Source organism: Phalangium opilio, unplaced genomic scaffold (genome assembly GCF_054372755.1).
Source record: "Phalangium opilio isolate 3A_F unplaced genomic scaffold, DU_Popi_V2 ptg000194l_1, whole genome shotgun sequence".
Classification (NCBI taxonomy): Eukaryota; Metazoa; Arthropoda; class Arachnida; order Opiliones; family Phalangiidae; genus Phalangium; species Phalangium opilio.
The window spans coordinates 2,223,376-2,235,007 of record NW_028324212.1 but is presented as its reverse complement, the minus strand read 5'-3'; positions in this window follow the sequence as shown (position 1 = coordinate 2,235,007).

The window sequence follows — 11,632 nt, the reverse complement described above, 5'->3', positions numbered from 1 at the left end:
ATTGGTTTTAAAAAATATCTCATACACTCGGCGGGTGTCTAAGGGTGATTTTAATAATTGCAACAACCTTAAAACAAAGGAAAGTCAAAATTTTATAAATCTAAAAATTTCTATCGCTTTAATATTTATTATAGGAAAGTCTCCGAGTAACACATTTATAATTTTCATTAAAACGAATCATTACGTTTATCCTAACAATCGTGGTACCATAAACGCTCGACCACAAATCATGATTAAAGCGGCCTTTACACGCTCAATGTTTCGCACAAATTAAGTGGCGGAAAATTTATAAAATTCATCATCTTATAAATTATTCCCTAGACTTTTCACTATTTGCGCAAATAAAAATCTGTCATAATATTGAAAGCTCAATATGTAGAACCAAAATTCACATTGCAACACGATTTATTCAATTATATTGAACTAGCTGTTAACCGTGGCGTCGCTCGCGTGTAATAAAACTTCCATCAAAATGATATAAAGAATGGGTAGATTTTACTGATGACTAATATTTTTGTAGCACCCTAGGAGCGAAGGCACTCGGCGTTGCCAGTCAGCCCGTCGGGATATTTTTTATTACTTTTCACGCGGACATTATTCCATAAAGAAGGGTTTTTAAATTTCTGGCCGCCATTTTAAAAGATGGCAACAAATCGAGCCCAAAAGAGCATTCAGCCCGTCTATGGGTTAAAGGAAACCAGTGTGCTAAATATTTGCAAAATCGGTTTAAACGCGCGGACTTTGTTGCAGAGAGAAGATTTTTAACATTTCTGGGCGCCATTTTCTAAGATGGCGGCGGATTTGAAAATTCTTTCTTAGTACGCGCCTACTACTTATGAGTAACGTTCCTGCAAATTTTCAGCCTTCTAGGGCATGCGGTTTGGGCTGGGCGTTTATTATTAGTCAGTCTGTCAGTCAGTCAGTCAATCAGTCAGTCAGGACTTTGATTTATATAGATATAGATATATTTTGTCGCCATAAAAAAGTTCATATTGAGTCCATGGACCGTGTACAATTTTAAGGACCAAACATAACATATAAATCGTTAAATACAGACTTCAGTTTTAATCGAATGCGAAATATTGTTCGTATTTTGAGCAATATTTTGAGCAATAAAAACTCACTCAATATATATGTTCAGTTTTGTACGCAAATATTGTCCAAAAATGAACGCGAATGATTTACCATTTTCTAATACATATTGTAGCATTATATTTGAACTTTGCACGAACTATTAGTTTGCATAACGTTTTATTTATACTTTGTAACATAAATAACGGGCTCCACGTTTTTTGCTCAAATTATTGAGCGTGTAGGGTGCCCTTTAAAAGCCGTTTTTAACCTCTAAAATGCTTTTCTAAAACATTCGCTCCCTTAGGCACCCCCAAAAGTGTTTGGAGGTATGGGATGTCTTGTAATTTAAGAATATTTATTTTCATTTTCGGAGGTATGGGATGTCTTTTTATTTAATAGTTTTTTTTTTGTAGGTACGGGATGTCTTGTAATTTAAGGACGTTTTGTATTACCAATTTACCGGGCGTAAGGTGTTTTGAACGCCACGAGTAAAGGAGTCTCATTATGGGGTGTAAGATACAATTACGGTCCATGCGTATTACATAACGTAAAAGGGCAGACATCAAGATATAATGGTCAAAATATTTTTTTGGCCCGCAGGGAGCCCGCATGGCGGAAGAAGAGGAGGAGAGCGGAAGTTATTCACGGCTCGCGGGAAAGTAGGTAGGGGAAGAGGGGGAATGGGCGGAAGAGGGAAAAGAGGACGTTTCACGCGGAGCTACAGGCAAAAATAATATTTTTTTTTTAAATTTTTAGTAAACTTAAATTTTTTCTTAATTTCAACAAATACGATTAAAATAAAACAGTTTTAACTTCAAGTTTTAGTTTTTTTTTATTTTAAAATGATTTGGCATAACCAGAAGTTTATTACTTCTTATCCTGGGAAGTATTGGCACTGTAAAAAATAATGGTTTCCATATGGTTTACAAAGGGTATAAACATTATGAAGATACCATTAAGGGTTTGAATACCACACGTAAATGGTTTAAACGAGAATTTTACCTTTTCCAGCGACCCATAATGGTTTTTGGGTTTATCTAGCTATACCATTTATGGTATTAAAAACTATCAATACCGTAAATGGTATGAATTTACACTTTTAAGGGCATTTTTATTTTTAATTGTAGAGTTTAAAGAAATTACGAGATAGCCTGTGAGAAATTGCTTAAGCGAGGGCTTTTTTTCGTTTGCTTAGTGTTAATGACAAACAATAGGGACTTGGCAGTTCGGGCTTAGCTCCACCCCATGTCGTCATGCTGGTATGCTAATTTTGCAGAATAGAAGCTATTTTAGCCACACCCCTGGCCGCCATCTTGGTATGTTTTTTTACCATGAGTGGAAGGTGGCGTGACTTTGCATGACGTAGTACTGCCAAGTCATTATAGTTTTCAGAAATGGCGCCAGCCATATCTAGGCAAATATTTGTAATCACACTTCGCCGTTGATGGCGCTAAAAGACTTGCTGTTGATATTATTTATTTTATATTATATTTAAAAATATTTATATTTTCGTGTTCTTTTGTACGCAATGTACGAACTTGTATATATCAAAATTAATATAATTATTACAATTGCAATTATAATTATATTATTTAACTTTTATAATAGTGACGATAGGTGGCATTTCTGTAAAAAAATCACTTCGTATAACCATGTTATTTAAAACCAAAGAGAGAATAGGGGAGGAGTGGAAAGAGGGGAAAATCTTGATGCTCTTTTCTACCGCGCATCTTCAATGCGCAGTACCGAGGCATTTCCGTTAGAGGCATTAAATGGTATCGTAGGTAGCGCGACTGAGCCGGAAACTCCCTCGTACCACTAGTATAATTTAGGGGCAACATTGTAATTTAGCCTTGTGGAGCGGGGGAGCTTCCACTCCTCCCCTATACTCTCTTTGTTAAAGCCGACCTTTGGCTTACAACGTGGATAAAAGTAGTACTGATTCTCGGAAATCGGTTTCCCATTTATATTGTTCAAAGTTACAAAGCACAAGATATTGTGATTGTGTTAGGGCCAGTTGCACCAAAGTAGAGGGGAAACCTGATACCATACACAGGGCCATGAACCCAGAGGGAGTTTTATCAAAAAGTTAAAAGCATTTATATTCTTTGGTTCAATGTGGGCGAGGGGATTATCATTCTAAGATTTCCTATACACCAATTACAGATCACGCATAATTATTTTAGCACAGTCAAGGTTAGGGCTTTTAAAGATTACGCGTAATCACTTTTGTTCAATGAAAGGTATACCGTGTTACCGGTTTATGCTGATTGAATGGCCCCTCGGCCTCCTGTTCTTAATCCCATAGGCCCATGGTCTTTCCATAGAACCACGGGTAATGGTTATTCGTTCAAGGGGAAAAATTTGTTTTCTGGGAATTGACTTAAGAGAAGAAAGGTTTCCAGTAAAAAAGGATAAAATTATGGAAAAATTTATTATTCTGTTCTTTCTTGTATACATAACTGAAAATTTGTTTCAAAAATTAAAATATTAAACTATTACCCAAATTCAAAATTGATTTCTAAATAGGATTTTCCACTGTGACGTCGTTTCCTGCCCCCTTTCCACCCCTTACCGTCTCTGCTTATCTCCTTACGATGCCGTATTAAATAAAACACAAGTTGGGAAAACCAAAATATTACCTCTCCGAGTCAAGAGGTCTACTACTACAAACTTATTTACCTAGATATGGAATTATTTCACTTTTTTGAAGTAAAAATTTACGAAATATTGAAGCAGTATTCCAAACAAAGCGAACAGTAAAGTAGACGACATTTTACATCCAATAAGGATAAATCTTGGACACATGGAAATCAGTCAATGGGGAAAAGAACAGGAAATGAAGTCTACGCTTCAGCTGTTTACCCTATATTATGATAGCTACATTCACAACTGGTTTGCAGTGTAAACACTATCGTCTCGTCTCACCTCAACAATATTCTTAGTTTGCCAACATGAATGTTAACGTTAAATAACACCAAAGCTAAATTGTACCTAGACGCACTAATAGTTAATGCGCACCATAAAGAGAATAATAAGTCAGTAGCTACTACCCGTTTACCATTAGCCCTTTAACTAATCTAATTGCCACCATGATCTTTTCCTCTATTATAAAATCTTAACCTGATTATTTAAGAGTGTATTAAACTTTCGGCTCACTCTGAACCGTTAATGTCTCTTCATTTCAGACACGAAAATCAAAGCCAAAAGTTTACTTCACCTCAGGCCTCAATTATTTACAATTTGTTTCACTAAGCCTATTGCGGATAATACTTGTTATACCCGCCGGAGTCAAGGTCTTAGATTTCTTCATGAAGTCACTAAACCAAGGATTATTCTATATACAGATGTAGTATAGCTTAAGTAATATATAAACAGCCATTAGAAATAACAATATTAAAACAAATCTTTGGAATATCAAAATGAAACAGAGCTTTAAAGCTACAAAAGTACTAAATGCATCATAATTACGAAAAATACTTCCACATATTCACTTTATATTATGGAAAAAGGGAATATTAAGGTTCTGTATGATTTCTTAACACATCAACACAAGGCTAACTGCTAACGCGACGCACTAGTGTAACAATGGACGGACACACACAGACAAAAACATAAGCTGCTTTTTAACTCTTTCCGTATTAATTTTGAGTTGAGAAACAAGATTATCTTAAATATTAAAATAAATATAATTAATATTAAATATTTTCTTCGTCAGTTGTTTGCCTTATTGAGCGTTACATCGTTTTGATAAAGAACAATTAAACATTCTTGAGAGACTTGACTAATATTGGCGTTTGAAATGAAGCATACGCCGGTTGCTTCGCCTTATTCAAATAGGTAGTATATAAAGGATTCGAATCGCAGCTGTAGATAAGAACATCGCAATTGCGTGAACCTTGGAGGAAGACCCCTCCATTGGAAGGCTAGACGTTTCTCGTAACCCTAGCCGATCGCCGCGTATGTCTTAACCTTAAGGATGATGGTGGTGTTAGAAGCCAGGTATACAGACTGGTGTCCATGTGGGATGGACAAAAACAAAGACCAGAAGATGGTGGTGTTAGAAGCCAGGTGTACAGACTGGTGTCCATGTGGGATGGACAAAAACAAAGACCAGAAGATGGTGGTGTTAGAAGCCAGGTGTACAGACTGGTGTCCATGTGGGATGGACAAAAACAAAGACCAGAAGATGGTGGTATTAGAAGCCAGGTGTACAGACTGGTGTCCATGTGGGATGGACAAAAACAAAGACCAGAAGATGGTGGTGTTAGAAGCCAGGTGTACAGACTGGTGTCCATGTGGAATGGACAAAGAATAGAAGATGGTGGTGGTGTTTAGAAGCCAGTAAGTACTGACTGGTGTCCATGTGGAATGGGCGAAAGACTTGAAGATGGTGATGTTTAGAGGCCAGTAAGTTCAGACTGGTGTCCATGTGGGGTGGACAAATGAACAGAGTTGTTAGACAGGCAATGGAGTAATAGCCTGTAAGTCGAATACAATTTCCGGGACTGTAAATGCGGTCTGGAAATTGAATACACGTTTGCTCCGATTTGCAAACTGCGAACGCGGTCACGTGGGTGTAACAACAGACAGACACACAGACAGACAGACACGTCGAAATTAGAACCTCTCCGTGACATACGTCACTCGGAGAGGTAATAAACTTGCTTTCGACCGAGAGGCTTATCACTTTCGGACACCGTGTACATTGATTACTCTTTACTCGTAATCTCTTTTGTATAGGCAAAGGTGTAGCGTGTACACCGAGTACGCTGAGTGGCTGGTCCCTCGCTTTCGGCCCCTATGTCCATCCTCATTTTACCCTCAAGCATACATCCTATAAAACGACATTTTCAGCGAATTTAAAGGGGAACTGAAATGCTCCATCTATTCATATTGAGTTGTAGAAATCTTATAAAAATTAACACAAATTGAAAAAAAAATTTATTTAGCAATCGTTTTTAATTTAATGTTAATTTTGACAGCTAGATTCAACATCGAAAAGTATCGTCAGTTTGAAAAAATGTCCCTAGCTTACAGGTTTCGACCTTAGTGCGATATAACAATTCTTATCTATTTCATAAGCGTCTAACAGTTCGTATTGTTTTTCTTCTCCAGCCTTGAGGATTTCCCATTTGTCAGGCACTTCATTCACTGCGTAGGCATGCATACGTTTGTCAAAACTTACAACGTCGTATATCGTGCATGCCATTATTACTGACATATTTAAATAGAAAATGTACTTAATTTTAAAAAAAGATTTAACAACATTTCTTTCTATTTTAGAAACCATAAAACAATTCGTTGAATAATATACATTTTCAAAAGATGCGTAAGAATATGAATAAATATTGTCAGGAATGTCGTCACTTAAAATTTGTTTTAAATGGGCAGGTAATGAGTCTTTCGAAATAAACTTTCCCGCCGCTGAGCTTTGAATGCCATTGGGCTGTTCGTCTAGCATATTATAACACTGCAAATATTGGTGTCGCGAAGTCAAAGTTTTAGTTATATTTATACAATTATTAGACGCCTTAGCAAGTTTCTTAAAGTAGCTGTGCTTGCTTTCAAAACGTAGACATGAAATGGTTTTAAGGGGCCCATATTTTTTAAACGCTTTGGGATAATGAATTAGATAGTGAAATTTCGGCGTCATAATTTCACTTCCAATTATAGTAGAGACTGAATCTCACCAAAAACATCTCTGTAAAAATATGCCAAGTTGTTTGGCCGTAAAAAGAAGTGAGATCTAAAATACGGCCAAGTTATTATCTCCAGGTGAACCAACATTTTATTCGACTTAAAACTTCTCAAGAATGTTTTTCTGACTTGGCCATTTGCATATCAAGGATTCGTTTAATTCCAGATATGGATCGAAATTAAAATATTAAATCAAATTGGTTAAATATTCTTGATAAGCCTTTGTGGTTGAACTTGTAATTTCCGTTATTAACCTTCACGGGTGCAAAGAAGAAGGATGCAAGTTTGGAATGCTAATGGCCAAGTCAGAAAAACATTCTTGAGAAGTTTTAAGTCGAATAAAATGTTGGTTCACCTGGAGATAATAACTTGGCCGTATTTTAGATCTCACTTCTTTTTACGGCCAAACAACTTGGCATATTTTTACAGAGATGTTTTTGGTGAGATTTCACTCCTTTTTGTACGTGCATGTTCTTGTAGATTTATAGAAGTAGGATTATGAAGTGAAATAAACATTTGTACTTTTAGATTTTTATTTGTTCTTTCCAAGAGTTTTACTTGGCTTTGCCTTTTTCAACTTTTTTGCATTCAACTTTCTTTTTTTTTCTCAGGCTGTGATAATTGTTAACCGTATTTCTATTCGAAGAACACAATATTGTGGCAAGTAACACTTTTAATCAACAGAATATATTTAAGAAAAACTAAATGAATCAAAACACGCTTAGAACCATTTCAGACGAAATGAAAAGGAAATGAGTAAAAAATTTAATTACAAAAACATTATGTAAAAAACATAAATTTTGCAATAATACGAAAGAATCATATTAGTAAAAAATATTAATATTAAAAGACGAAAAAATTAAATTATAATGTCCTATTACGAGGGGATATAAATTATAAAACCCCCATTTCAGGGGCTAACAGGGGAAAATTCCCGCTTTTGGGACTTTTTCCTTTCTTTGTATGCTAATTCCTACTTGTATGCCAAATTTTATCATTCCCGCAACACCGGAAGTGCCCTAGAGGTTTAGATGATGACTCTAATTCTAAACCCCCATTTCAGGGGCTAAAAGGGGAAAACTCCCGCTTTTGGGACTTTTCCCTTTCTTTGTATGCTAAGTCCTACTTGTATGCCAAATTTTATCATTCCCGCAACACCGGAAGTGCCCTAGAGGTTTAGATGATGACTCTAATTTTAAACCCCCATTTCAGGGGCTAAAAGGGGGAAACTCCCGCTTTTGGGACTTTTCCCTTTGCTTGTATGCTTAGTGGTACAAGTATTCCAAATTTCATCATTCTAGCACCACCGGAAATGCCCTAGAGGTTTTGATGATGTGTCAGTCAGTCAGTCAGTCAGTCTCATAATGTGTCATTTTCACATAGGATTATCACAGAAACCAAATGAGTTAGAAAGCTGGAAGTTGGAGGACTTCCTAGGATTAACACTGTGCCCTTGAGGTGCAAATATGAGTGGTGTACTATTCCCCAGTACCGAGTTAAGAGGGGGTCAAAATGAGGCTGAAATGTTTCGGGTAAAGGATTGCTGGTAGTGCACGACAACTTGGCGGGTGCACTGCCGTGCACCCAGATTGCAGAATCAACCTTCACTTCATGGTTGCTGAAACTAGATGTCCAAGAGACTTTGGATATGTACGGACCAGACGTGCTTGCTAATGTCGCGATAATGAGAAAGTGGCGCAATTATATAATATTCGTAAGTTTTTATTTAAGTTTGTACGGCTGAGGAAGAACCACGGTTCGAAAGCTCCCGAAAATAATTTTTAATTTCTAGTTTTAAATAAACTATTCTCCATGAAGTAGCAGCACTTATTTTAAAATCAATTCTTATATAATATTCGTACCAAATCAAAACAAGATATATTTCTATGGTTGCTGTTGCATTTTACGACATTTTCTCTGAAAGATTTGGGGCCGAAACACAAATAGTGTTAGCTCCATTGTATTTCAATAACTGTGCTTATAACGAAACACTAATTTCGCTTGCCACTAGATTTATTACAAATGAACAAAGGTATGATACGTTTGAAGCTAAAGATAAAGCCAAATAAATGAAACGGCAATACACGGAAAAACGTAAAATATTACGATCTACCCAGATCTATGAAAATGGAGCTTTTGAAAATGCTACACAAGATAAATGTACAGTGGTGGGCATCTTCAGAAGAATCTTCTTTTAGGAAGGTGCAACGCGCCTTCTTTAACTTCTTTTCCGTGGAGAAGAGGGCGACACTATAGAGGCAGAAGGGCGCCTTCCAGTGATGGGCATTTTTGATATTTTTCTTCCCTCTCCCACTCACACCTTTTTTCAAATATTGACCAAAGCGCCGCTCTCCTCTCCCATCTCATAAGATGGTGAAATATTTTTAAACCTCTCCTCTCCTTATTTTATCAAATTCAAATACAATTCCATCTCATCTCACGTGATCAAAATGGCGGTTTTCTATAGAAACCTCTCCTCTATGGCTCACCTCTTTTATTTTATAAAATGGAACCAAATATCAAGCGCACTACTGTTCGTCAGTGTTATTGAAAACTCATTTTTGAGTCCTCTCCTTTCAGTAATATTCATTTTCTCTCATTTCATGGCAGCCCTAAAATCAGAGCCTTAGTTTGGCTCTCCTCTCCTCCTCTCCTTTCAGTTTTTTTTTCTAGTAGATATATCTCTGGGTGAGTTTATCCCGGGTTTTGTATATCATCTCATTTTAAGCACCTGCAATGTCATCTGAAATTTTTCACTCATCTCATTTAAACACCCATGAAGCCTTAGTTTTGAACTCATAACTATTTCTTCAATCTCACATCATTTTATTATTAGCGCTCATCTCATTTCATTATTAGCATTTATCTCATTTAAAAGGGTGTTTTATTATATTACACGGCTCGAGCAAGCTTCAATGAAGTGTACTTTTTGTTTTTATACACGAGTATTTGGTGTTCGTTTATGCACCAATGCTATAAAATAAGGCGCAAAGTACCTTTTCTCAGTGAGCATCTAATAGAGTTTAATCAAAGCTAACCAGATAAAAAATTATGAAAGGCAAAATTAAAAGAGGTGAAGTCAAACATTATTAATAAAATTGTCCTTGTTGACAAAGACGGTTAAGTGTAAAAGATAAGTGTAGAATATTAATTGCCTGAAATAACAGATATTCAAATTTTCCATTTCGAAAACATGATTATAAAACATCAAGAATTTGATAAAATTCTTATCTTAATTTTTTTCACCAAATTTACTTCAGTAAATATAATTTAACATGAAAGATCTGCATAATTTTAAAAAAAGAACACGTTTGCATTTTATTTTCTCTCATGCATTTACAATTAGGTTGAGAATTCGGCCCTATAAGAAGAATAAAATAGACAGAAATTTTTTTCGTTAATTGTAAAGTTTTCGAAGTTTTAAAATTTACGTGTTGTGTAGCTCTCAAGATATCACTATCAATCTACAGATTTTTTCGACACTAATAGTGAAATCACAATGAAAATTCCTATGTTATTTTCCGCTTAGTAATATTTCCAATTTTAAAATTTAAAAATTTAAACCATATCTATATTTCCAATTTTATAATATAAAACTTTAATCTGATGAAGCTACATTTTTTCATATATCTGAGCATTTGAATCTTCTATAAGCAAAATATAAAGTAGAACATTGTATCCCTTAAAAAATTCTTGAAGGTGACTTATTTTCTAGAACTACTAGAAAAATACTGTGTTTAAATTTTTTGGGCAAATAAAATTTAGGTGAAAAAACTAGGATAAGAATTTTTTCAGATAATTAATGATTTATTATAATTTCTTCAAAAAGAAAAATTTGAATATCTGTACTTCAGGCAATTAATCTTTTACACTTTCCCTTTTTTGTCTACAAAGGCAGTTTTTATTAATATCTTCTAATTCAGTCTTAATATTATTTAAAATTGTTTAGAATCATTGGAAAGAAAACGTATTAGGGCGTAGCGCGTCCATCGGTAATCTAGCTTCATTACCAGTAGTCGGTAATCTACCGCTCTCTTAGAATATTAAAGCATATCTTATTAACGCGTGTTTTAAATTCTTTGAACCCCTATAAATAACATAAGTCGCCTCAAAGATAATCTCAAAATTTATCAAAAGTACAAACTCAAAACACGTTATCCCGTAATCTCCGTTTAGCTGAAAAAAAAACTGACATCCTCAACATAATTAAATAAACCTTTATTATGGTTGAGATAGTAGGGTTTCGGCTTTGAAAGTAACTCATTTAAGTTTCAGGCGGTGCAAAGTTTCTCTTTTCTATTTTTCAGTTAGAAACAAGTATTTTTTACATACTGCCCAAAATATGTCTCCCATCAACCACTCCTTTCATCCAGTATCTCACCAAGCACTTCTATCATCAAGTATAACGACATCTCGTCAACCTCTCCTTTCATCGAGCTTAAAAACTTCTCATCAACCACTCATTTCATGACACATAAAAAAACCTATTTCATATCAACCACTCATTCCATGGAAAACCCAAAACGGATATCACAGACTCACTTCAAGAAAAAAAACGCTCAAAAATAGCCTCTCACCTATCACTCCACTCATGGACTACCGAAAAATCATATCTCACATCCAACTACTCTCTTCATGATCGAAAACAATTGCTCTCAACACTAGGTTATCTCTCCGAGTTTTGAAAATAATATATCTCACCACTAAAGTTACTCGTGGAGGTTGAAAAACCACCTCTCATCTCAAACTCACCTCCAATTTCAAATTTTAGTACCTCTCCTCTCCTGCTCATATCATAAGCTCAAAAAAGCCCTCTCCTTTACTCAGAAATTACTCAAAATTAGGAGTAGGAGATGAG